The 27,343-nt window shown below is 43.3% G+C and overlaps 1 protein-coding gene across 3 annotated transcripts in view; it reads right to left on the reverse strand.

The window, feature by feature from the left end:
- Positions 1–27,343, reverse strand: part of SLC39A11 (solute carrier family 39 member 11) — a 598,886-nt gene that overhangs the window by 212,556 nt on the left and 358,987 nt on the right. The gene's annotated exons all lie outside the window — the stretch shown is intronic.

The following is a 27,343-nucleotide window of genomic DNA, read 5'->3' on the forward strand; positions in this document are numbered from 1 at the left end:
AGGTGTTTGATCGGAGTGTGCAGGTGGGAAGGAGTCCTGTGGTAAGCCTTGAGCACTTCCCCATACTTGCCCTACCTGTTAAACACAGCTGCCTTAGCACGCAAAGGCTCTATTCCACCCTCCCTCCCTTCTATTGTGAATTCTCACATAGGACAGGCAAAGAAAAATGAACCAGGGAGAGATCATAGGGAAACAGACTATTTGTTTCATTTCTGGCTCATCACAAGAGACTGAGGTATATTTCTGGGTGCCACCACCTGCACAGATCTCAAAAGGTTATTCAACACTTTCCAAATGTGCATATAGAGAGTCACACTGAACAAAACTTTAAGCTGTCCCAACTGAAGACTAAGTTACAGTGGGGAAAGAGTGACCCACACTTGGTCAAAACCACATTAAATATAAGGCACATCCAGCACTGAATGGGAAAAAGATGGCTGACTCCCTATAAATAAAAGAAACCACTAGAACACATTTTGGAATAAATATGTACTACAGTTGATACAATGCAAGAAATGCCAGTATCCAAATTAACAGGAACACAATACTTGAACTCCACAGCCAAAGGTTAACAATAAATGTTATTGCTCTCCAGAGAACCAGGTTAGTAAAATATACTCCCCATGCTCTCAGCCAATACTGATATAATTTCAAAATATTCCAAAGTTGTCTGTTTTTAACTCTAAGGGGATGCCAGTCCACTGACCCAAAGCTTAACTTAACTGAGGACCACATTTTGTTTGTTTTTGCCATTCTCAGTTCTCTCTCTCTCTCTCTCTCTTTCTCATTACAGTGGAAAACTGCTGGACACTAGAGGAGGGGTGCTGAGAATTAAGACACAATGGCTCTTTATTCACCATGTCATCAGGAGCACCTTCACACATTATGGTTTTCTTAGATATTCACGTAATATTGAAAGTGTGAATGTGACAACAAGATAGCTGAAAAAAACACAGCCAATCCTTGCTCTTTGACGACTGTATCTCTATATGCACACTCAGTGTCAAACCCTGGGTTTGCTGTTCTGTCTGTAATGTGTGGAATGGTCCCAAGACAAGTGGCCAGAGAAGGGGACCTCACATGCTATAGACCAACAAGCAGAACCATCCTAGCCAGGGAGCCAGCCAGTTACCATGAAAAATCAATCAGATCCTACTTGCTCCCATACAAATTTCAGGGTCTACAGCTGCTCTTTAACAGCCTAGTGCTCAGGGATACCATTTAGTGGCTACTTTACACTTAGGAGACCTACCTATCTACCTACCTGTCTACTCTTTGATGGGTCCACCCTATCATATTTTTCCTCTCAGTTCCTTTGCCCATAGACCACATATCAGAAACCCACAGCCCATGTCTGACTTACATGCAGTCCACAGAGTTCCTCCTCAACCCCAGGTGATTCACCTCCTCCCCTCCCTGCTGCCCAGCTGATTAGTGCTGGGAACAGCTGAGGAGCATACCAACTGGCATGCTCCTCAGATGTTCCCAGCACTAATCAGCGAGCGGGGGGTGGGGGTGGAGGGAGGCATGCAATGAGATCATGAATTATCTGGGCAGCAGGGGGAAGAAGGCGTGCATGACGGGATCTCAATGCACTGGGAGACGAAGCTTAAACCTCCCCATCCCCATTCACTGAAATGTGGGGGGGGGGAGTGTGTCTCCATGTGTAGAGAGAGAAGGGGGAGGGGAGCCCAGGCCATGCCACGCCCACTGCTGGCATGCAGACTCTGACCTGCCGCCCACTGCTACATATGGCCCTCGGGGGCACAAAAAGGCACCCTGCCCAACCTTGCCAGACAGTCCTCTCATTTTGAAATTTTGCCTATGAAATTTACAATACCTTGCTTTTTCTCTTGTCAATTACATTGAAGTGGATCTTACATTTCATGTTTTTCTCTGAAACCATAAGGGACTAAAAATAAAGAGCCTCATCTAATAGGGCACATAGCATGGTGAATAAAAGACCACTGTATAAGTTAGGACACACACTCCCCAACGTTCATATCCTGCTTCTTCTTCTATGAACTTACCTTAGGCAACTCTCTCTCTCACTCTCTCTCTCTCTCAGAGAGCCTGAGGCCTCGAATTGCATTATTGCAATAATGTGTACCTACTTTAGAGGGCTGTTGTAATCCTCAGAACAAAATCCTCTATTTTGAACGGTCTGAAGTGCTATATAAATGAAAGTGTTGTTTGTTTATTTATTTGTGTTGTTGTTGTTATTGGTGAAGCTGCTGCAGAGCATGAAACTCAATTGCTTCTTTAATATTCCTATTATAACAAACTACTTTAACAGATCAGATTTTTAAAAAGCACAAAGCATGGCAGCAGTCTGTAAGAAAATACAATGGGTATTTAGATAACCTTTTACAACATTATTTTAAAATCTTATTTTGTATTTAACATACTAACACAGTTGTGGCCAGTGACTGCTTTTACTTTGTGTTTCTGGGTCATAACAAACAGACTTTTACTTCCTTGCTCTTTTAGCATTTTGGTTTTCATCAACTTCCTACCTTTCTTAGCTACAAATGAATGTTAAGTATTCTTATATTTTCTTCTTTATAAAAAGGAGCTGACTTTCCACTGCATCTCGATCTTTGAGCTTCCACAAACCCAGCTGCATTGCTGAGTTACCCAAATGGCCTTATGAAAAGGATAAGCAAGGTATCATTTTTGAGGCTTAATTGGCTAGAAAAAGAGGCTCCAGCTAACAATTCCAGCCCTCGCCATGAAGGAAATCAAATGGGTCTTACTGCAAGGCTGCCCGGTCTGACAAAATCCTGCCCACACAAATGAGTGCAGATGCCTTTCCCAGTATGTAGTGCAACGCATACACTTTCTCCCACCTTTTCAGGCTGGCGAGTGCATTTGGAATTTTGACAAAGTGTTCTGGGTGCCATCACAAAATGTTGTCCATTCACAAAACGGCTGCCATGGCAGGGGCGGGGGGAGCCAGTCACAAAATTTCACAGAAAGGCAAAGTGGCGAGGCTAAAAGAAAATTAATTTGCCCAAGATCCTGAATATGTGGCAGATTGTGGGGACTAATCCCCAGTCTGCCACATCCTTTGAATCCACACTTCTCTCTCTCATTAAGGTACCCCCACCGCCACAAAAACAAACAAACAAACAAACAAACAAACAACCCTCTGGGTGAAACCCAACATGAGTCTACTTAGATCAGACCATTGAAATGAAAGGGACTTAAGTTCATCGCGGCTAACTTAAATCCCACTCATTTCAATGGGTCTACTCTAAGTAGGACTAATGTTGGATTTTACACTCTCTCACCCCACACTCCCAGCACACAACATCCACCCATGCCAGTCACTCATTTCCCCCACCAGGACACCTCAGCCCTTCACCGGTTGGCCTGCTGCCTTCCTGAAGCCTCCCCCCACCCCTACTAAGCAGTGGCAATGGGGGTATTTCTTTTTTTCTCAGGTGGCTTCAAAGATTTCAAAGTGAAGCACTGGTTTCCAGCCGCCCACCATCTTTACTTCCTAAGTATGTGTCTGGATAATAAAGTTAGCAGATGGCTAGAGGCCAGGGCTTGACTCTGAAGTGTTCCCAGCTATCCAGAAAAAACATTTCAATTAAAAATAATAATAAAATAAATCCGAGTATTTTGCAGGTGTAGGGGGAGATATCTGAGGACACATTGGTGCCCGTGGGCATCACATTACCTATCCCCAGCATGTGTCATGTGCACTGTGGCCCTGGTAGATTCTGATGCTAAGAAAGATGAGGCCATGCAAATGACCATTAAAAAAATAAAATAAAAGCATTCTAGGAAAGTCTGATAGAATTCCCTTTCCATTTAATGTTAGGCTTTCAGCTATTTGCTTCTTATCAAAGTGCCAGTTCCCTCCCATATGTGAACAGACCCAGCCAACACAACTCCTTTGCAGAAGTAAAACAGGTATTCAGGGATACCTCCTTCTCTTGCACAGGTAACTTTCACTGCTCTGTAGAAATATGAAGGCCTGGGAAAAAAAACTGGAAAAATTCAGGGGGGAAATCCCCCCCCCCCCCCGCCGCCAAGGACCATGTTTGTTTTGGGGCTTTTCCTGAAAAATTTGAAAAACTGAACAGCTTTGGATTATGAAATATTTTTCTCCTAAAATTTAAGGCAAGTTGTTTGTATATTGTTACCCAGCCTTTACTCCCCACAAAATGATTTCTAAAACCTATATAATAAGAACACTTTTATAGAAAGACTAGAGATGTAAAACGTCTGAAAATAATGAAGCCATGAGGAAAAATATTTCTTTAATCCTCTCTGTAGGATACCAAGCATAGTTATTTCTTCCAATTCTTATTAAAATTATTGATCTAAAGTAACTTTTACCGATAGATATTTATGCTCAGTTTCCCAAAATGTAAGTATTATAATAATGGAAGAAAATGTGCATTCTTGGCAGTTTAGTTTTGTTCTATAGAAGCCCGTTGTTCTGGTTAGATGCTGTAACAGTCAATTAATATAGTTCTAATCTAAACTCCAGACATGAAAAAAAACACTGTAGGTTATCCTGCCACTGTCACCAGTGGAATAGGATGTGGGCTATCCCCCCAAGTTTCTTCTCTTTTTTAAAATTAACTTTGAGTCTTGGTTCTATAGAACTCACTGTCACAGTTTTTAATAGTTCTCAATTAGACCTCACCACTAGGGAATGCTATGAACTTGAGCACACTCCGGGAGAGAGCGGAGGACAGGAAGGCCTGGCGTTCTATGGTCCATGGGGTCACGAAGAGTCTGACACGACTTAATGACTGAGTAACAACAACTAGGGAATGATGCCTCAGCATTAAACCTTTTAACTGCTGCCACTAGAAGAAACCCTCTCTACCTAAAAGAAACTCAGTAGCCTAGTTCCTATGGAGTAAGCATGGGATTGACACTACCACTAGAAACAACCTTTTAAAATGAACACAAAATAAGATGTTCATCCACATAAATTATTTACAAAAGTGAATAAAAAGTCACTCTTCAAATAATAGGTAGAGACTGCTTAAAGATTCTTAAATTAAATATGGTTACTTACCTTTCCTAAGCTCAGTCTTTCCCAGCTAAATAAAATCTCAATAGCTTTTCCTTCTGATCAGATTTCCTTAAGCGCCACCCCACATACAGGAACAGGTTAAGGAATAAACTTTCATACAAACAGAAACAGATGCTGTACACCGGTCTTCCTCTGCCTCCAGTTCTTCCTGCTGCTTCTGGCTTCTAGGATGATTCAGATGTTTCAGGGACTACTTGCTGATGTTCACTTTGGTCAGACATTAAATAGGAGCCTAAATTATCTTATGTATATCTTTGCTCATAAAATTATCATTTGGTATATTAAATATAATATTTTAGCTTTCTAAATTTTTATCTTTGCTGTTTTAAATCTGTATTTTAAACTCCTGTACTGCTGCTAGGTTTTATTGTGGTTGTATTGTTATATTGTGGTTTTAATGTTCTATATATTTTAAATTGTTTTATTGTGAGTTGTTTGGTTTTAGTTTTTGTGGACCGCCCAGAGAGCTTCGGCTATTGGGCGGTATAGAAATAAAATAAATAAATAAATAAATAAATAAATAAAATATAAAAGTATAGTTCATTCAGACAATAATTACAAATTTACTGAGTTTATTTTTAAAAGTTTTAAACGATAATAATTTCATGAGGAAACCAAGTTATACATAATCTAACTTTAGGAACATAAAGGCTGCTTTATGTTCCTAAAACAGCTGTCCCTAACCTGGTGCTCTCTGGATGTTTTGGACTACAAAGCCCAGCATTCTTGACCATTAGCCATGCTGCCTGAGGCTGATGGGAACTGAAGTCCAAAATATGTGGAAGGTAACAGGTTCAGGAAGGCTGGCTTAAAGCAACAGAGTGACTTGAGAACTGTAAAGAGCGCTAAAAAAAAGTATTTTTCCATTTCCCCCCAAATTTCTGTTTTTCTCCCGAAAGCCTCCAGGAATGAATGAATATATATATTTTCCCACGGCTTCAAAATTTCCAGAAATTTTATGACTCTACTGCTTTGTGGAGACATTTATGCCCAACTCAGGTTTTATACATGGACTTGAGCACGCTCCGGGAGAGAGCGCAGGACAGGAAGGCCTGGCGTGCTATGGTCCATAGGGTCACGAAGAGTCGGACATGACTGAACGACAGGTTTTATACAGACTACATGGGAGCACCTCACCTCTCTCTCTATATATATATGGGGAGGGAGAGAGAGAGAGAGAGAGAGAGAGAGCGCAGATGATAAGCAACTCGTTCAACCCTGATTGATGGTAATTCTTTTGTTAGGAACAACCCCTGTCTCACTGTGACCATATCACATGCGCTGGGGCTTTATATGCCAAAAGCTTTAAAAAGACTTCATTCTTATCTTCCCTCTCTTACTTATATAACTGCTTAATTTATGAGTCATGCACAGAGGGCAAAAGTTCAGTTTCCCCCTATCTGAGAAAGACAAAAAGTTGGTTAGAGAACTAAATCTTTCCCATTCTCCCTTTGCTCTTTTTCTAGCTTGATTTTAAACTTAGTGGGTGGCATGAGACAAACTGAGTTTCTTGGCACTGTGGTTCTTGAGCAGTGTCTCCCCAAACTCCCCCACACCCAACAAAGCGATACCAAATTACTTGTACCTAGGGCTGACTCAAATACATAAGCAAACCAAGTGATCAGGTTGCAGAGGATTTCCTGGGATGGCATTATGTTTAGGCACACCAATATGGATCATTGTGTGAGCTAAGAAAGGCTCCCCAGGATTCCTTACAATGTTCTAAAGACTGGCTAGGCACAACTGTAAGGTCTTGTGTTGCAGGCACTTGATGAGGGGCCAGGGGTCTCCAACCTTTTTGGATCAGTGGGCACATTTGGAATTTTGAAAATGCCTTGTGGGCACTCTCAAAACCTGGCTGCCATGGGGGGGGGGGTGCTCATTCACAAAAATAGCTGCCACGGTGGGCATGGCAGGTCACAAAACACCCATTTCCCAGAATGCAAACTGGTGAGACTAAAAGAAAAGTAACTTGCCCCAAAAGCTAAGTACAAGGCAAAGGTGGGGTCTGAGCACCAAAATATGAATTCTTTTGAACCCACAATTTTCTGCTCCAACACCCATTTCAGAGAAGCCAAACTGATGAAGCTCAGAGAGAAATAACTTGGCTGAAGAACTGCATACAAAGCACAGGTGAGGTCTGATCCCCAAATGCCAAATCACATATTTGCCCCCACAAAGCACAACTAATTACCAGTTTCACAGAAGGCAAACTGGTGGGCAGATGGACACTCTCGTGAAGCACTGGGCTGCAGCTACCCACCATTTTTCTTTTTGTAAGAATGCCTCTGGGATCCAAAATGGCACTGGAGGCCAGCACTTCACTTTGCAGCATGCCAGTCTCCCAGTTAAAAATATTAACAAAAATCTTAAAAATTAGAATAAAACCCAGGAGGGAACTGGTGGGCGCCAAGAGTGGTGTCTGTGGGTACATTGGAGATCCCAGGGGCATATTCTGAACCAGTCCTGTTTGTTGTTTGCCTGGGGTTCAGTAAGAACTTCTCAGGCCTAGTTGTCTAGAGGGAGGAGGACATATGCTCCAACTGTCCCTCTTTCTTGGTTCTGGTAAACTACATGGTACTTTTTTTCCTTTGGGGACTCTTCCTTAAAAATTTTTGTTAATGTGAATCAATACAGCTGTCATTGTTCAGGGCTCAACCCTCCTCTGCCAGACTCTTGCAGTTAAATGTCTGGCCTGCTTTGCCCATAATGACAACCCAGATTATGAATAAATGTGGGTTGTTGTTGAAATGTGGGTTGTTGTTGAAATGTAGGTTGTCATTACATGTGAACCCTGCACTAATCATGGATTGTTAACCATAAACAACCCAGGAAGAAAAGCCATGGTTTGTTGTTGGGTTGTGAACTCCATGTTGTTTGTGGTTAACAACCCATAGTTAAACCACAGTGCAGGGTCTGCATCTAATGACAACATGATTCGACAGCAATCCATAATTCAACTACAACCAATACTAAACCCATATTCAGGGTTGTTGTTATATGTGATCCAGGTTTCTAAGTGGAAGATCTGCATCTTGCCTCTGGGATACATATTGAAATGCTTACTTGCCCATGGACAACAACGCACCAGGTAGTGCACAGCCTGCTGTGTCACACTCTGCTGAGGTATATTTTGAACTGTTGATAACATACTGTAATAGAAATTTATTTCTCTAGTGTATCTGTAACCCAAAGAAAGAACACCACCTTAATGTTTAAATCAGCAGAGGACAGACTATTGCACTGTAAATGAATGCAGCAGACTGAATAGGAAATTTAGAAATGTGCAAAGAGGCCTTGGGCAGTGATTCTTGGCATGAGAACAGGGGCGTACCAAGTGTGCCTCATTTTCATCTGTGAAAAGCCCACTAGGAAGGTGGTGGGCTCTCCCACACTGGAGGCATTCAAGACGAGGCTGGACAGCCATCTGTCAGGGATGCTCTGATTTGGATTCCTGCATTGAGAAGGGGGTTGGACTTGATGGCCTTGTAGACCCCTTCCAACCCTACTATTCTATGATTCTATGAAAAGTGGTAGGGACTGGAAGGCATAAGCAGTGTAAGAGCAGCTCTGTCTGTTACCTGACCAAGACATTGCTGTGACTAAGAAGGTAGAACAGTTTTACAGAACTGTCACCTGATGGCTGCTGAATTGCTATTTCCAATTAGACCTTGTGGCCACCTGGGGTGGTGGCGCTGCATAGCAGAACACAGGCCACCAACTCCCTCCTCTGGCGAGTTGCCAGAGTGGCACAGAGAATAAGGCACTTGGATCCCTGATTAAAGACCTTTGGCAACATACACACACTATTATCACATCTCCATCCCAGTGTAAGGGCTCGGAGATACAATACTACACATAGGAAAGGTGTTGGATGGGAATGACTACTACATGAAGGAGCAGCTGGAAGAGAAATAAAATTAGTATTGCTCCATTTGTCATTACAGAGCATCCTGAACATCAGCTGCTGAAAAGGAAAATATTTACATTGTAATCTCGCTGTAAAATCCCCACTCATTAAATCCTATACATGTGCAGCTGTGAGTTTTAACCAGATGGAGGATTCACCATTCTTTTGGTAATGAAGTTTTATCTTGCTTTGGTACAGACAACTGCCTCATTCCAACCTAGAGCAGTATCTCAATATTTATAGGGCATGAGTGTAGAAAATGAAACAGAAACATCCTACATAATTATGTTTCAGCAAGGCTCCCATGTTGGCTAGCGTGCTTTTAAAATATTACTTAAATCTAATGATTCACCAAAGCCTGGGCCTTGTTTCTGCTTCCTGTCTGGAGACCATTTGACCTTATGCAAAGACAAAGAACTGAAATGAATTATCTATCCTGTGCAGAGATGCTACATTTACAGAACACCTGTTTTTAAATAGCTAAAAAAAGACCCAGGTTTGTGTGTGTCAGTGGATGTTTTTGTTGCCTTATTGAAGTAATAAATAAGAATACACATGTAACAAAGCAGATGTAGCTTCCAAGAACCTAACAGCTAATACTCACCTCTCCTTGGGCAAAGAGGAAGTTGTCAATGTTCTCTTTAATTATCATCTTCTCTTCTCATTACATCTTCCCCGTATACCTGACTGGCTCTGGAGGGTGGCAAGGTCAGCCCAATGGTAAAGGGCCCACCACCACAAAAGAGTTGCCATTTTCACTTTGCACATGGCACCCCAAAAATTGGAGGCAATATAAGAGAATGATTTGTGTGCATACCAAACATCTTGCAAGTTAAAAGGTGCCTACAGATGTCCCAAGGAACTGGAACTAGCCCAGCCCTCCTAGTATATCTTAGGTTATGGATGCAGCAAATGTGACCTGTATAGACATCACAGGATTTCTGTCTTTCAGGGTATTTATTATTTAGTTAATGCAATAGATTTGTATACTGCCTTTCAACAAAAGCTTCCAGGATAGTATAAAAAATACTACCTACTCTTATTCCTAAGAATATGGGTAGCAGGAAAACAGACATTTGCTTTGTGAACCTGCAAGTTCTGACCCTTTGTCAAACAGGAAGAGAAACACAAATATTTTTTGGTTGTGAGCCAGGTAGATGTTCCTAGGAAATGTATTCATGAAGCTGGGGTTTTTACACTATCCATCATCCGGCTTGCTCACTGAGAAATTATTGTTATTATTATTAAAATATATTTATACCCTGCATCATCAACACAAAAACAATCCCCGGAGCACTTTACAATAAAATACTAAAACAATACATATAAAAATAAGTCATCCAGTCACAGCAGAAATGATTGCAGCAAGAAAGACCCAACAAACATCCATATTTAAACAAATCAATAGACAACAGCACAGCATCAACCTTAAAAACACACTCAAGCAGGATGACCATGCATCTCAGTGAGCTCACAAATGCAGAAAGTTGCAACTCCTGGGCTAAAAAATCCCACAATACAGGTGCTGCCTCTAAAAACCCTGAATCACATGTTTCCATCTTCCAGGCCTTATGAGACAAAGAAACACACAGAAGAGCATCGCCCAAGAGATCTTAGCATGTGAGCAGGGTAACGTAGATGGAGGCAATTCATCAAATATTCTGGCACAAAACTTTTTAGAGCTTTATAGGTAAAAAAAAGCCAATGTTTTTTTAATATCATATGGCCAGGCTTCTGTCAGCAGCCTTCCTGTTGAATTCTACAATAATGGCAGTTTCTGAATACTCTTCAAGGGAAGCCCCCCTCCCCAACCCCAGATAAGAACATGAGAAGAGCCATGCTGGTTCAGACCAAAGGCCTATCTAGTCTATATTTGCTATGAGATACAACACTCATATATTGGCTCATATCACTGCTAAGAGATAATGCTAAGCAAACTGACCCAAATGAAGGAAGTTGCAGGTAAACTAAGAACTGTCCTAGATTTCATGTGTGAAATCTTGTGCATTTATTTATATTTAGAAGTATCTGGGAGCTAAAGAAAGAAATGGGCATCTGGGGACAAAAAGTCTTGGCATGTGATTGAGTTCAACACAATATAATCATTCAGGAAACAAAAGGCAGTGGGGTGGAGAGGGAATACTTTTGTCATAGGGCTTTTCTCAGTGAAACACCAAGATAAGTTTACCAAACAAAGAGAGAAATTGTGTCCTAACCCAGTAGATTGTCAGTGGCTGAAAGTGTGTGTGCTCTCTTGCTGATAATACGTTTGCTCCATTTTGTAAACGTATCTGCATGAAAACTTTATGGCTGTGGACAGTTCTTCTCCCCCTTATGCAGTGAAAGGGCCAAGGGGTAAAAAAAGGGGGGATGGGCTTGAGAAGGGGGTTATGATTCCCCCATTTTTATCTGGTGTTGCTTCACTGATCAAATGAGGTACTGCTAAATATCTTTATCATCTGTTGGCACAGCAGAACAAGCTGTAACCACAGGTGCAAAGGACCAGCGTTAAAGGGATACCCATACAACAAAATATCCCTGGCTTTTAAATTGAGCCAGTCCTTTCTACTTGCTTGGACCCATTTGGTCTATCTCACATGGGCATGGCCTATAGTTACTGCTGACATATTAACCCTATAAAACAGGATTAAATTTTTAAAAAATGCACCAGAGCACCTCATAGCATGTGAAGTGATCTTTAGCAGGCTATTAGAAAATGATAGGGCAAACACAGCTCCTTTTAAAAAAGGAAATATTGTAGAGAGAGAAGGTGGTCAGGCATTTGTATTAGGAATTTGTTGAGACAAAGGTAATGGGGGGGAAGGAACAGCACATGCCTCAAGCTAATCTGGGTGCATGTCTTGCGCTGGCATTAGAACAAGTGATTCCAAAAATAGAACCTTAGCAATCACACAAGTGTTTCAGAGGAATCGTAGGCATTGCCAGCTCTATCAGCCTTATTCAGTTTTCTAGGCTTTCGTTGCCAACTTTGGGAGATGTTAAATGAGGCAGGTCTTTATAAACATAGAACAATATTTCATATCAGTGGCTGCCACAAAAACCAGGAAAAATACTTGACACCCAAAGCTGCCTTAGCAAGGAACAATTAATGTCAAGAAATATAACAGAGTTTTCCTATAATGGGCTGATTTGGGGCTGTTGTCATGGAATCAATATGCACACTAAGAAGAGATGTTAACAATTTATGAACAGGAGCAGGTGGCTCCCTCTTTTTAAGCTTCAGGCATGCTACTAAGACCTTTTCATTTTATTGGCTTTTGTGTGGTGTGGAACCCAATCGGTGGTGCAGCGAGGCAATTTTACCCCTGGACATAATGGTCTTCTCCTACCCCTGCCCCCACACTTTTGGTGGCCACGTGTATTACCTCAGTTGTGAAGGACAGTACTAACATTTCTCTTCTTCCTCCCCACCCCCACACCCCAACTGCCGTTCTATGCTTTACAACTGCTTCTACATTCCTGACATGGTGGAGCACAACAAAAAGCTTTTTGCCAATCCTGATTTATTTATTAAAAATAAATACTCTGAGCATGCACAGTTTTGCATCTTAAACTCATTTAAACCATAGTACCATCATGATGACAGGAATAAAATGGAGTTTGCTTCTTCTGCCCTCAAGTTAAACATTTACTTGTGAATAAGCACCATTTCATTGTAGAAAAAGATAATACATTTTTAAAACATAAAAGCAATAAAATGAGTTTCTGTAACCATGTAAATGCCTGGCTACCCTCTGACTCTGAAAATAAGAAGAAAGGATATTGTGGTGAATGGCACCTGTGCTGATGGGCCCTGGCATGCCCACCCTGGCTGCTACCCTCATCACCTGACTTGGGTGATCATCTGGGGCCCACCAGGGCTGAGGGGCCCTGGACTTCAACCCCAAGGTCCAGCCCTAGCTGCACCACTGAGCATAGTCCTATATCTACTCAGAAGTAAGCCCCATTGATGTCAATGGGACTTACTCAATTGGCAGTCATCTCTGCTCTCCACTGGCTGCTCACCATCCTGGATTACCCCAAATGCAATGCCCAGTGTCAACACTGTGTTAGGCATTGCATTTGGGGTAATCTAAGATGGTAGCCAGCACAAAGTTGAGTTGAACATTGACAGCTCCCATTCAGAAGTGCTGCTGAGGAGTTGGCAGAATTGGAGATGGCCCCCTCTGAGCTTCCACTGAATCTGTGGCAGCAGACTAGCTTAAGGGGTTCAAGATAAGCCATGTGGCACAGTCAGCTCTGTCCTCCATCTTGCTGTCATTCCCCGTTCCCCAGTACCTACTATCTGAGGTGGTCACCTCATTCTGCCTGGCCCTGATGCCAGTCCCAACTCACTGATACCTTTGCCTCTTCAGATATGCTGCTGCCCTTCAAACTGTTATACCTCCCATCACAGAATGTTTTCCACATAAGTTATTCCCAATGCAGATGGCTATATGCAATATTTGGGTTAATCAAAACTCTAAGGGCAAAATATGTTGAAGACAGGATACCCTGGAGAAGATGCTGATGCTAGGGAAAGTGGAAGGCAAAAGGAAGAGGGGCCGACCAAGGGCAAGATGGATGGATGATATTCTGGAGGTGACGGACTCAACCTTGTGGGAGCTGGGGGTGGCGACGGCTGACAAGAAGCTCTGGCATGGGCTGGTCCATGAAGTCACGAAGAGTCGGAAGCGACTGAACGAATAAACAACAAAAGCGAACAGGAAAAGATAGCCCCTTGCTTCCATGTTCTTTGCTAAGGGAAATGGCAAAGTAAAAAAACAAAGAGCTTTTCTACACAAAGCATTTCTTGTGCCTCGTCATTCCCTACTCACAGTTTTTTTACAGCTTCTTTAAACTACGTCGTGACCTTCCAGTTTCACTTCTGCGTCTAAAGAGCATTTTCGGCGAATTTTTTTAAAGCAGGGAAAATGCGTTATTTATTTGTAAAGTCAAAGAAAATGCTTTTTTCACTTGTGTATTTGTGCTATTCTGCTATACCACAGTGCCACCTAGACATTATGTAGTGGAAATGCAGGAAAGGAAACACTCCTCATGTAATGCTCGGATCTCAATTCTTTGATGAATCTGAAAGTAGATACAGTGAATTAACAGCCTCATGTAGAAAAGCTCATAGATGCCATTCCCAATGAACATGTGGTGGGTCTGTTGTGAACCTGAAACACTAAACCTTTTTGACAAGTGTGATACAAGCCACAGCCATAGCATAATAGTGTCACTCTAGTAGAAACACAAGAAACTGCTTTATGCCATGTCAGATCACTGGTCCATCCAGCTCAGTATTTTCTGCTCTGGCTGGCAACTGCTCTCCAGAGCTTCAGACAGGAGTCTTTCCCAGTCCTACCTGGAGATGCCAAGGATTGAACCCGGGACCTTCTGCATGCAAAACATGAGTTATACCTCTGAGGTACATTGACTGCACATTAGAGTTACATGTGCACAGCCCCATGTCCAAGGGGAATTCTGCCTCTCAGCTAATAAACCAGGAATCAGCAGATGGACAGAGCAGCAAAGCATGTAGACCTGACACCGTGTCATAAGCAGTGGTCTAGTAGAGCTACGGCTCACCGGGGCGCAGCACCAGCACTTTATTAGCAGGGATGCCGGCATCATCTGCCATGCCCCCCAAGACTTCCTTGTTCCATCTGAGCTTATCTGCATTGCTCACAGTGGCTGTGGAGGGTGGCGGCGGTGGTGTATGTGTGTGTGTGTGCGGGAGGGTTCCCAGCAACAATATATTGTTTCCTGTTGTGAAGTATTTGGGGGTGGCTTGGTCTTGAATGGGCATTTAAGACCCATAAGCTTTTTAAAAAAGTCCTCCTCCTGGAGGAGATGAAAACTGCTAGAACTGGCTTGTTGATATGGATCAGCACAGCTTCCTGAATTTTCGGAATTTCTTTGGGGACATGACTATGGGGACTGTCATGATGAGCGCCTGACCTTCAAAATGCACCACTACAGCACTGGTCATATGCAGACTGACAAGCTCTCCAGTACCACAAACCCCCATTGTCTACATCACTTGTGGCGTTCATGCCACATGTTGGCCACCCATGATCTGGACTTAAGTACAAAATGTTTTATAACAAGCAGCCATCAAAGGGTTCCTGATTTATTATGCTAGAGAACTGGAAAATATATTATTACAGCTATTTCCTCTGTTGACCAAAACACAAATTATCTGGTTTTTGGTTGTAAGTCCTTCAAGCCTTTGTGGTATGGTTTTTAAAAAGGAGATCTTTAATACAGCCAGGCCACGCAGGCAAAATGGGGTCAAATGTTAAGCTTGTACTATTTTTGGAACTACTTTAAGAGGAACCTTCCTTTAACTTCATGTTAAAATAGCACAGCCTCTGTAGCAATGCCCACCCAAAATTTATTCTTTGAAAGAAAAAATATAAATTGCACATTAATGTTGGCAAGGCCACACACCAAGTACAATTTAACGATGCGGCAGCCTTGATCTTGAGAAGGTCTAGAGTTGGCGAGAGTTTTAAAGCCTTGCAAAGGTTATTAAAATATTTTATTTCAATAGAAAAAAAACACATCTGTGCATTAAAACTGGGTGGTCTGAAGAGAGAATTAGCTCTCTGGCCCATCTAGATTCTCTGAAAGGCTTGTGAATTTATGTTTTGTCCTCTATTATCTGCATCTCAGTCATAAACACATTACATGTAAAGAAAGACACTGACTCATGAAAAAATTAACTAGTATGTTTGTGGTTTTTTACACTTGTGTCCTACAGCCCACATGTTAGTCTCCATGGGAGGGCTTTTCAAGGAGTTATAATAAATGTAGAACTGTGGAGTAACATTTTTTGGTCAGAGAACAGTGACATTCCTCAACAGCCAATGAACACCCTACTGAAAGATTTGCTGCTAGACACTCCTTAAAAACAACAGAAAGCCTTAAGTTTCAGTAATTTCAAAATGATTGACCCCTGGGCAGGAACAGGGCTGGGGTGGGCTATGGGTGGAATCTGGAGGGTTGGGGCAGAAACTAGCAGACTGGGATGGATTCAGAGTCACATCTGAAGATGGGAGGGTTAATAGCTGGCTGGCTCTGAATTTTATAGGGTTTTCAGTGTCTCATCCTGGCTATTCTTGCCCAAATAAAGTTATATTATTTGGATCAGTAAAAAATAGTCTACTGACAAGCCTAGTGGTAAAGGAAAAGCACACTATTCATACTCAGTAGCACTATCATCTTTCTTATCTATTTGTTCTTTACTCCCAGTTTCAGTCATCCTGTGGAGGAACTGGAGAGCTAGTTATCTAATTGCATGTCATACCTTATTACCATATTTCTCTCTAATGCTGGGGTAAAGATGTTGCCCAACACTGGAGCTAACACATGTGGTAAAGAACTTTCAGAAAGCCTGCTACATAACATGGAGTCCATCTAGATGAGGTAAGATTTCAGTTTGCCCTTTCTCTCATGCTTTCCTCTGAAACAGCCTACTCCCCTCCAGCTCAAATTAATACTTAAAATCTGGGCCAGCCCAGATTCTAGGCATATACTGTTTTAGGATTTGGGAGGTATGCATAGAATCTAGGAAATTCCAAGATTTTGTAATGTATTTATGTCAAGACTACACACAGAAGAGCTGTACATGGACTCACATCCTCAGTGAAGGAGGGGATAAGGTATTTACACCCATGGTATTAATACTGAGATTTCATCTATACATTTCTTCACAAAGATGCTTTATTGATTCATTTCTAACCAAAACCTGAAATCCTTCCAATGACATCCAGTAACTCTTGCTTTTAATACAATATGATAAAGAAGGTCAAATTTCTGTTATTGCCTAAGTATTCCTCCCCAGTTATTAGATGAAAATTGCCTACAAAGGAGTGAATAAGCAAATTCTTATCTATTTGTTCTTTACTCCCAGTTTACTCCACATTTGCTTTAGGGAGTCCACATAGTCAGCATTAGAAATGAATGACTCTTCAACAGTTCAGTGCCCAGCAATGCCATTTATTGGGCACTGGACAAAATTTATACAGACTTATAAATAGCCACACACCCTTGGCCACCTGTATTGGTTACTGAGTTACTGTGGCCAAGTAAGAATTCCCTCCAGGCAACCTTAAAGATGGCCTAAAATAATTTTAAGTAAATTAATTAAATAAGGAAAGGAAGCTTTACAAAAATTGTTTTCTTTTAAGTTTATTTATTTTTATTTATTTGATTTGTACCCTGCCTTTCTACCAAGAAAAATGGCACTAAAGGCGGATTACAATCTTACATAAAACTGGATTAAAACAACAATAAAACAAAGTGCCAGTTGATAGGCATAAAGTATGGCTGAAACCACCCTTTTTGTGTCCCGCGTGGCAGACAAAGAGACTGGTAGAGCTCCTAAAGGATGATGTTCTGTAGAATGAAAGTGACATTCTGACATCTAGGGAATGAAGCCTGACCTCCACTGGGGAGGTAGGTTGCGGAAGGAAAGTGGGTACCACAATATCTTGAGTTAAGTGAAATTGTGAGACAACCTTTGGAAAAAAGGAGCAGTCTGGGCATAGCACTACTTTATCCCTATGCGAATTAGGAACAGTTGGTCATGCCTTAGAGCACATAGTTCCCTCGCTCTTCATGCTGAAGTAATAGCAACGAGGAAAGCCATTTCTATCGTAAGGAGCCTAAGGTCAACTGTGGCCATAGGTTAAAGGGTTTTGCTGTCAGTTGAGCCAGTACCACCAACAGACTCCAGGCCAGGACTGGAGTTGTCAAGTCCTTTAAGGAACTGTTTAATGTGAGGGTGCGAGAAGAGAAAGAAACCCTAAATACTGTCATGATCAGCCAACATAACTGCTAGGTAAACCCTGATGGAGGAGAGTACTAAATCTTTCAGAGAAAGAATGTTCAATATACTTGGTAGACTGCATGATTTTGGGTCTGCTGGAGTGAGGAATTTCAGAAAGGCTTCACATTGCAAAGTGGCCTGGGTGAAAGATTTGCATAAAGCAGTCATTACTTCCAGGGCCTTGTTGGAAAACTGGTGAGGTTGCAGTGAGATGAAGAGGTTCCAGGTTGGGGTGCCCACTGTAAGGAAATCCGGAAGATGGAGAAAGGTGTGGCTGGATAGGAGAAGTGTTGCAAATCATGTTTGTCTTGGCCACCATGGGCTTATCAAGACGCCGTGAACTCCATCATTCTATATCTTGTTCACCACTTATGATGAGAGGGAAAGGGGGAAATGCATAAGTTAGAAGAACCAGTGAAGAAGGGACGTGTCTCCCAGAGAGTTTCAGCTGCAGAAAAGATTGGCATTTTGTGCTTAGTGCTGTAGCAAAGAGGTTGATATCTGGGGTGCCCCACATGCTGAAGAGTTTAAGTGTGACTGTAAAAGAGAGCTCCCATCCTGAGGGGTAGTTCCCAACCTGTTGAGCGAGTCTGCAAAAGTGTTGGACATTTTGCAAGGTGTATGGTGATGGGTGGTAATGTGGCGATGTATGCACCAGTCCTAGAAATTGAGAGTAAGTCCCAGAAATTGAGAGTGAGTTGTAGGAGGGGAATGGATTGCATCTCATCCTGCTTGTTTATGTAGAAGAAAATGGTATTGTCCATTGTGACTTGGATGGATCACTCCTTGATGTGTGATTCAAGTGTCCTCAGGGCTTTTGAAGCAGCAAAGACCTTGAGTTGATTGATGTGTAGGGTTCACTCCCATTGGGACCACAATCCTCTGATCAGGAGTGAAACACAGTGGGCTCCACCACCACAAAGACACACATCTGTGGTAACTGTGAGGGATAGACAGGGAGTTTGATAGCTGAGCCTCTGTGAGAGGTGTGTCAGGGCCATCCACCAGCGTAGGGAATGATGGACCAAGTGGGGAAGAGACAGGATATGAGTCTGGGGGTCCATTTCTGGATTGAACATTTGTAAGGACCATGACTGGAGTGTCTCACATGGAGACCTGCTAACAAAGTCACTAAGGTGGTGGAGGCCATGAACCCAAGAAGGTTGCTCAGCATTGGCGGGTAACCTTCAGTTCCCATGCAAAGTGATGTAGGGTGTCTGCTCTGTCCGCCGGTTGGTATGCATGGGTCCAAAAGAAGTTGAGAAGTGCCCCTATGAACTGTCAGGTTTGAGATGGGATGAGACAGGATTTTTCTTTGTTGATCTACAGGCTGAGAGAATCCAGAAGTGACAGGGCTACGTTGATGTTGGTGCTGAGGCGGTGGTGAGAGGGGGCTACAAAGAGCCAGTCATCTATGTATGCAAAGACAACCATCTCTTGAAATCTCAGATGTGCTGCCACCACTGCCATATACTTAATAAAGACTCTTGAAGCCGTGGCTAGGCCAAAAGAGAGAACCTTGAATGGGAATACTTCCTTGCCCAAGGCAAATCTGAGAAAAGGGCAAGAAGCAGATGTGTAATGATGTGGAAGTAAGCGTCACAAAGATCTGACGAAGTGAATCAGTCTCCCTGACACTGACTGGTGTCAAGGGCTCCTTGGAGGGCTCTCTCAGTCTAATCCAGTAGCCAAGTCCAGATGCAGACAAAGGGATTCTTTTCAAAGCTTTATTCTTCTTTTACAACTTACAACTCTACAGGTAGCAACTAGATCTGAGCAGCAGCATCCCTACGCCCTACGTTGAAACAGTTGGTCCCCGTTTGAAAGGCAATTACTGGCAGACCCCTGAATATAAGGACTAGGGAGAATCCCTCCCCTTTTCCCTTGGATCCTCTGGGTGCAACCGTTCTTTGAGCGCCAACCGGGCGCTACGCCTCCTTTCCGCGCTCTCCATTTGGTGCCGCTCTCTGCGTCTGCGCTGCGCATCCAACCAGTCTGCTATCGGTGCTGGGTCACTCCCTGGACTGCTTTCTAATCCAGGAATGTTGGTGGGAGGAATCTCTGTCAGCTGCGGGCCCTGGGAAAAAGGGGCGCGCTCCTCTCCCAGGAGCGACTGCTCTTCCTTCGAATCAGAACTACTCTGGGATTCTATGGGCTCAGTGTCCACCCTGACAGAGGGAAAGAACAGAGGACAGTGTGGTCATCCTGAATTTTGTCTGGCAAATGTAGTGATTGACATCCCAAAGGTATAGGTGGAAGACCACTGTCCTTTTGGGGGACTGTAAAGTACTTGGAGAAGAAACCTGTGGTCCTTTGAGCAGGGGAGGGGTTTTCTATTGCACCCTTGCTCAATAGGGTAGTGATTTCTTCTTTTAGAACTCAAGTAGAGCGGAAGATCCCCTTACGGGAGTGGGGTATCTTTGAATCCAATGGAATAGCCTCAACCAATGAATGATAGAGAGTACCCACTTGTCAGTGGTGATGGACTTCCAGGCAGGAAGAAAAGATTCAGGCCTGTTCTGGTGAAGGGGAGCCAGTGGTCAGGCTCCTCTGTAGGAGTCAAAGACAACATTTAGATTGGTTGGAGTTTTTACCATAAGTAGTTTGGTGGTATTTGTTCTGAAAGAGTCTCCTGGAGTGGAAGGAGGGGTACGAGCCTGGTTTGGAGGCCCGTTTGGAGGCCTGGGGGTCGGGTTGGCTCCAAGGTGGCCATTCGTGTTGCCAGTATGGATGTAGTCAGTTGGCGGAGGCTACCGAGGATTGGGATCCCATTCCCATCTTCCAGGCAGATGTCCTCATTTTGTATACACAGTCAAGGGTGTCATCTATGGATGCACTGAAAAGGACTTAGCTGTCAAAGAGGAGATTCTCCACACTCAATCTAGCCTCCTGGTGGAGTACTGCAGTATGGAGCCAGGCATGACATCTCAAAGAGATTGTGGCTGCCACGACCTTGGAGCCACAGTCAGTCATGTGGTGGGCCGTGTTAATTTGCTGGCCTGCTAGTCTGTTGGCTTCAGCGTGGAATATTATAGCTAGGCTTTTGATGTCTTCTGGAGATGGTTTAAGAAGGTTGCTGCTTTTTTCCCATAAGAACTGTTAGTAGGCTGCCATGCATGCCTTGTAGTTCACCACATGGAATTCCAGGGCTGCAGTGGAGTAAATTATGTGTCCTATTGAGTCTAATTTTCTTCCCTTTGAATCCACAGGGCAGAGTGAGGCTTTTGTCTTGTCTTCGAATGGGATGCTATTATGGACTTTGGTGTAGGGTGTTTGAAGAGGAAGGAACAACCCTCTTACTGAACCCTATATAGGTTTTGTATCTCTCTGGATGTGGGTAGAAGGTTTCACCCAAGATTGTTTGATTACATGCAGTAATGTTGGAAGCATTGGGATAACAACTGGTGGAGCTAAGTCTGGTTGTACTTGTTTGAAGACCAAGTCTGTGACTGGGACCAGAGGAACTTTACTCTCTAGTCCAAGGGATTTTGCCATCCTGATGATTCATTCTGGCCTTATAACATCGGACAGAGAGAGAGGGTTTTGATCCCCCATGGCAGCATCCAGTGAGGAGGCTGAGGCCCAGACAGATGAGGTGGAGGATAAGTCTGAGCAAGAGTCATCCTGAAGTGAAGAGAGGCCATTAGTGTGTACACAAAAACAAAGCTAATTTGACTATAGTGACATTGCTAAAACTCACCTGCTCATGGTCCACCTATACAGAGATATGGTTGCTTATCAACTTCTAGAGATATTTATTCAGGTTCTCTGTGACTATGGATGCCACTAAGCCAAAGATATGTTGGAGAAAGTCAATGCTACAATGCATGGGTCAATATTTATTTAAAACAGCCCACTCTTCTGCTTGACAAAGCAAAACCTCTAGTTAAGCCACTCTGGAGAAAAAAAAACTCTACTCATTAGACAATTCTCCAAGCCATATTGCACTTAGGACGTTTCTACAAGGCCCATCCAGCGCCTTGGTGTATGTGGTAAGAACATACATCACTGTCAGGAGCGCCCTAGCGGCCTCTTTCAGTCTACTCCAATAGCCAACTCAAGACACAGACAAAAGGATTCTTTTCAAGGCTTTAATCCTTTTACAACTTAATGACTCTTTCAGATGCTAATCACCAGCAACTAAACAATGAACAGCAGAGTAGCCTATGCGCCGGGTTAGGCAATTGGTCCCCGTTTGAAGGAGAATCACTTGTAGACCCTGAACTTATGGGCTAGGGAGAGTTCCTCCCTCTTTCCCTTGGGTCTACGGGATGTGACCGTTGCTTGCACGCCAAACGGGCACTACGCCTCCTTTCTGCGCCCTCCATCGCTTGTCGCTCCCTGCGTCTGCGTCAAGCGTCTAGCAAGCCCCCCTCCCACACTCCCTCACTGCCATGGTCACTATCTATCTCAGGAATGCTGGCAGGAGGAATCTCTGCCAGCTGCTGTGCCTGTGAGGGATGATCTCCCACAGATTGCTGTTCCTCCTCAGAATCAGAACTGCTCAGGGGTTCTATGGGCTACGTTTCCACCCTGACAATCACTGCCTTATGTGATGAACAAGTTAGCTGTCAGCATCTCATCTCTAGGAAGTAGGGATGTACGAAAATCACTTACCTGTTCGTGGATTATGCTGATGGTGGGGGGGGAGGCACTCCGTCCCTCCCCCCGGAATCCTGGATGGGGGGGAGGCGCTCCGTCCCTCCCCCCGGAATCCTGGACGGGGGGGGAGGCGCTCCGTTCCTCCCCCCCCGGAATCCTCCTTGGCCAGCTCAGCAGCCAGCCAGGCCCAGCCAGACCAGAGCCATCTGCAGCCTGATTTCCAGCCGTGGAGGGCTCTGGGGGGGGGGGGAACCGCGTACGCAAATGGTGGCGGCTATGGCCACTGCCATTTGCGCTCCTTATTTTCGCCGTCTTAGTCTACGTAATTATTTACGTAGACTAAGATGGCCCAAAATAAGGACTGCAAATGGCGGCGGCCATAGCCGCCGCCATTTGCATATGCTTTTTTTTTTTTAACCCAGTCGTTTTAGGCTACGTAAGTTTTTACGTAGCCTAAAACGTCTGGGTTAAAAAAAAAGGGGGGTACGCAAATGGCGGCGGTGGCAGCCGGTCGGAAGACCAGTCGCCGCAGCTTCCGCCACCGCCGGAGCCGCTGCCGCCCGGAAGATCTGCCCCAGGTAAGTCCCGTCCCAGGGGGATCCGGGGGGGGGGTGGCAGGCCGTTCCGCCACAGATTTCGGGGGGCCGAATGCCAGTGCATTCGGCCTCCCTGAGATCCATGGTGGAATTCTCTGCCATCCCTACTAGGAAGGCATCTAAGCATGCAATTTGCAGTCTTTGAGTTGGGCAGCCAGTCAAACTAAAGGAACTATACATGACTAGGAGACTGGTTAGCTCCACTGTCAATGTATCCTGGGGATCAAAAGATACTGGTCCATTAAAAATTCCCATATACCATCCAATTACATCTAAATATCCTTGTTTTCTTCTAAATTTAACTACTTGTGGATTCTGGAGACTGGAGCAACAAACTAAAGCAGATCTAGGGGGGTATTGTGTGGGGAGAGAGAAGGGAAATGAAACAATATCTCTCCCCACTCCCTCAGACCAATAGTGTGCGCAGCTGTCTGCCTGTAACAGGACGGGAAAAATACTTAGGGCAGCCAAAGTTACGCAACCTCTAAAGACCTGGACCTAGACAATTTACTAACAGATGTAGCTATAAAAGGCCCTATTATAGCATCTTGTACAGTAACAATGTGTTCATTCAAATTCCCTCTACTCCTCTGAAAGTTTATTTTTAAAACCTCATTGCTGAGGAGGTGAGAGGAGAGAGAACAGGCCATATTGGCTGAAAAAGACTAAATCTCTTGTTCAAAGTGAGCCTTGCTCAGCATTATCCTGATAAGATAAATATGGATAATGGTCTGTTATGTTTTTGGTTTACTTAAAAAATACAGAACAGAGCAAGGTCTCAAAGCAAAGGACAGGAAGGCAATCTTGAGTTAAGCTGTTTGTTACCAAAATATGGGAGCTCCTTGGAGGAAAGGTGAAATGTAAACGTAATAAAACAAACAAACAAACAGAATTATCAAAGGCAGTTCTGCATATTTAGTGGGAATTCATGCACAGAGCTGCCTCTCCACTACACTAGATAGGAAAGTTCTTAAGTATATCTGAATGTCTGTTGCTTATGCATGTCTGAATGTCTGCTGCTGCTGACACATGTAGGAACGTTGATATGCCTATATCACGTGAAAGTAGCAAGAGCTTGAATCAAGGTGGATCACACCAGTCGGAATTCAAGGTTCTGGTGATGACATTTAAAGCCCTAAGAGGCATGGGGCCTCGATATTTGAGGGAGTGCCTCTCCCTATATATGCCTGCCCAAGGACTGAGATCTGTTGGAGGGACCCTCCTCTGCATCCCATCAGTGAGAGCATACACTATGGTGGGACCTGGGAGAGGGCTTTCTCTGCTGAGGCACCCCGGTTGTGGAATACCCTCCCCTTGGAGGCCTGACTGATCTGTACATTGGTTTCATTTTGGTGCCAAGTAAAAACATGGCTTTCTACCAAAGCCTTTGAGGGCTAAATATACTCCCTAAAGTAGCACACTGTTTTAACTGTTTTTTGTTTTAGATTTTAATTGGTATTAGCTTATTTAATGGTTTGATATATTTTTAGCAGTTTAAATTATTTATTGCTTTATACTGTTTAAATTGATTTAATATGTATGCTGCCCTGAGATCTTAATGATATAGGGCAGGATACAAATGTAATACATACACACACACACACACACACACACACACCAAAAGTGACTGTGAGAGTATGTTGGGATGAACTGAACCACTGAGCTATGAATCAAGTTAGATTATCTGATGAATTAGATAATCAGTTTACCTGGTAAATTGCCCCTGTATGATATGGATGCACACTTTCACAACCCTATCCTAAACACATGATGTTCTTGGACATTTTTCGGTATGCAAACTGTTCTAGAGTGAGCTCTCTATCCTCACAATTCTGTGAGTAGCTTGGTTGAAAGATAATGACTTACATGGATGAAGAGGAGATCTGAAGTGGGTTCAAACCTAGTCCTCTACTCAATGCACCATACTGACTCATCCTACTTTTCATGCATCCTAAAAGCAATGGCTTGGATTGTAACTCCTTCCATTCATGAACAGGACTGAAATCCAGCAGAGACCCCAATCAGTGGAAAACTGGGAGGCAATTTTCTCTAATCCCCCCCCCCCCAGCAGCTTCCCACAGTGGCAGCATCTCCATGTCCTCTGGGGCAAATTTTGAAAGGGCACAATGGGCTTCTGCGGGATGGTGGAAACAGTAAAGGTCACCTGTTCCTCTCTTCCCCTGCTTCCAGTGTCCCATGAATGGAACTTCACTCAGGGAACTCTCCTGCCAGCTGGAGCAAACTCAAGGTCACAGGCATTGTGTAAAAGTAAGTGGCAATGAAATCAGTGGGAGTTGTCCCTGGGAAAATGTTTATGGCTGTTAGGATTAGTTATGTATTTCTCAAAAATGGCTATGGCAGTTACTGCCCAACTATCAAAGTTGTCTCATTCTTTATACCCTTCGTAAGTAACCTAACCTACCCATCGGTTTCATAACACTTGCTAACAAAAACATATCCAGAAGGCTCAGGGGAGGGAAGTTATGTCACATCCCTCCCTGAAAAGAAGTAGGCACAAGCTTCCGGAGGGTCAACGGTAAATTTGATCTAAGGTATTTCTCCCAGCCCAATGTCCAACTGTGATGATCCATAAGGTTCCAAGTATGCAACAAATCTTCCCATTAAGCCTCCCCAAGAGATTTCCCCTTACTCGCTCTTCTGGGTACCCTCCCTGTGGAACATCTCATTTGAAAATCCACTGAAAACAGAAAGTAGCAAAGCTCAGCAAATCCATTTTGCTTTTAAAAAAATCTGCTTGTTGAATTATGGTACATGGATTGGTAAAATCAACTCTCTTCAGCTGTGAGAAATGTTAAAATAAAAAAAGAAAATCCTAGTCTGCCAAGAGAATAGGAAGGCATGAGGTAATAAAGTAAGGGTAGGGAGGAAAATACAGGATGGTTGGGCAAATGCCCAGTCTATATGGCTAAGAGAGGGCCCTTAGAGCTGCCTGGAATTGTACTCAAAATGAGCTGTTCCACAGAATGCATTTTATTTAACTCCTGAAAAGTCCTGCCTTTTACCACAAGCCCAAAAAATACTGCTGTGGTGGAAATAATTTTTTTGTGCTTTCTGGAGTAAAGTGTCACTTGTGACTGGATTTAGTCCTGTGCTATGACAAAGGGTTCTTTCTTCACAGAGTTTAATAGCCACAACTGCCATGGGGGTTTGGGTTAGGAGTGGACTCACTTGGCATTTTTTGCTAGATCATTTGAAAGGGCCCAGTTAAATAACGGCAGAGCACTTTATTTTGTTGTGCTGGAACTAAGCTTTCTTAATGAGAGAAGCCCATACCTATATTATTAAAATGCAAGAGTACGTGTGTGTGCATGCATGTGTGGGGGACAACAGTACAAAACTTTGTTTGCAGGAAATTAAATCTTTTGCTCTCAGATACAACTTAAAACCACAAAAACATAGGAAAGAGCAATTTTAATAAAAATGTAATAGCATGGCAATGAGAATGTTATACGAAGTCTTCTATTGCTATTGAAAACTTAGCAATTACCTTACTGCAGAGTCCATCCATCTTGTCTCTGATAATGGCCAGTGCCTGACAGTGTATGATGAAATGCAAGATCCTGGAAGCATGCAAGTACAATCCAATCCTAATAACTGAATATTGGTATTTAGTCTTGTAGCAGGCTATTATATGTCATGAAAACTGTTAATATCAACATCCTTCCAGTTACCTTCATTACCTGCTTGGCTACAATCCAACATTCTGTTATGACTTTGCTTCCAACCCAAAAACATGTCAAAAGAAATGCATCCCCCTGTTCAACATTGGTCCCAACTGAGATCTCTAAACAGCAAAATCAAAATGTCGTGTGATCAGGGAAATCTGGCCATCAGGCAGGTAGAGAGCCTTTGTTGTTGTTCAGTCGTTCAGTCGTGTCTGACTCTTCATGACCCTATGGACCACAGCACGCCAGGCCTTCCTGTCCTGAGCTCTCTTCCAGAGCGTCTTCAAGTCCATATTCATTGCATCAATGATGCTATCTAGCCATCTCATCCTCTGCCGTCCCCTTCTCCTTTTGCCTTCAGTCTATCCCAGCATCAGGGTCTTTTCCAGAAAGTTTTCTCTTCGCATTAGGTGGCCAAAATATTTGAGCTTCAGCCTCAGTATCTGTCCTTCCAATGAGCACTCAGGGTTGATTTCCTTTAGCATTGAGTGATTTGACCTCCTTGCAGTCCAGGGGACTTGTAAGAGTCTTCTCCAGCACCACAGTTTGAAAGTATCAATTCTTCGGCGCTCAGCCTTCCTTACAGTCCAGCTCTCACAGCCATACGTTGCTACTGGGAAAACCACAGCTTTGATTATGCAAACT

The sequence above is a fragment of the Heloderma suspectum genome, chromosome 2, assembly GCF_057233095.1.
Source record: "Heloderma suspectum isolate Gila_16-S chromosome 2, 16-S_ref, whole genome shotgun sequence".
Lineage (NCBI taxonomy): Eukaryota > Metazoa > Chordata > Lepidosauria > Squamata > Helodermatidae > Heloderma > Heloderma suspectum.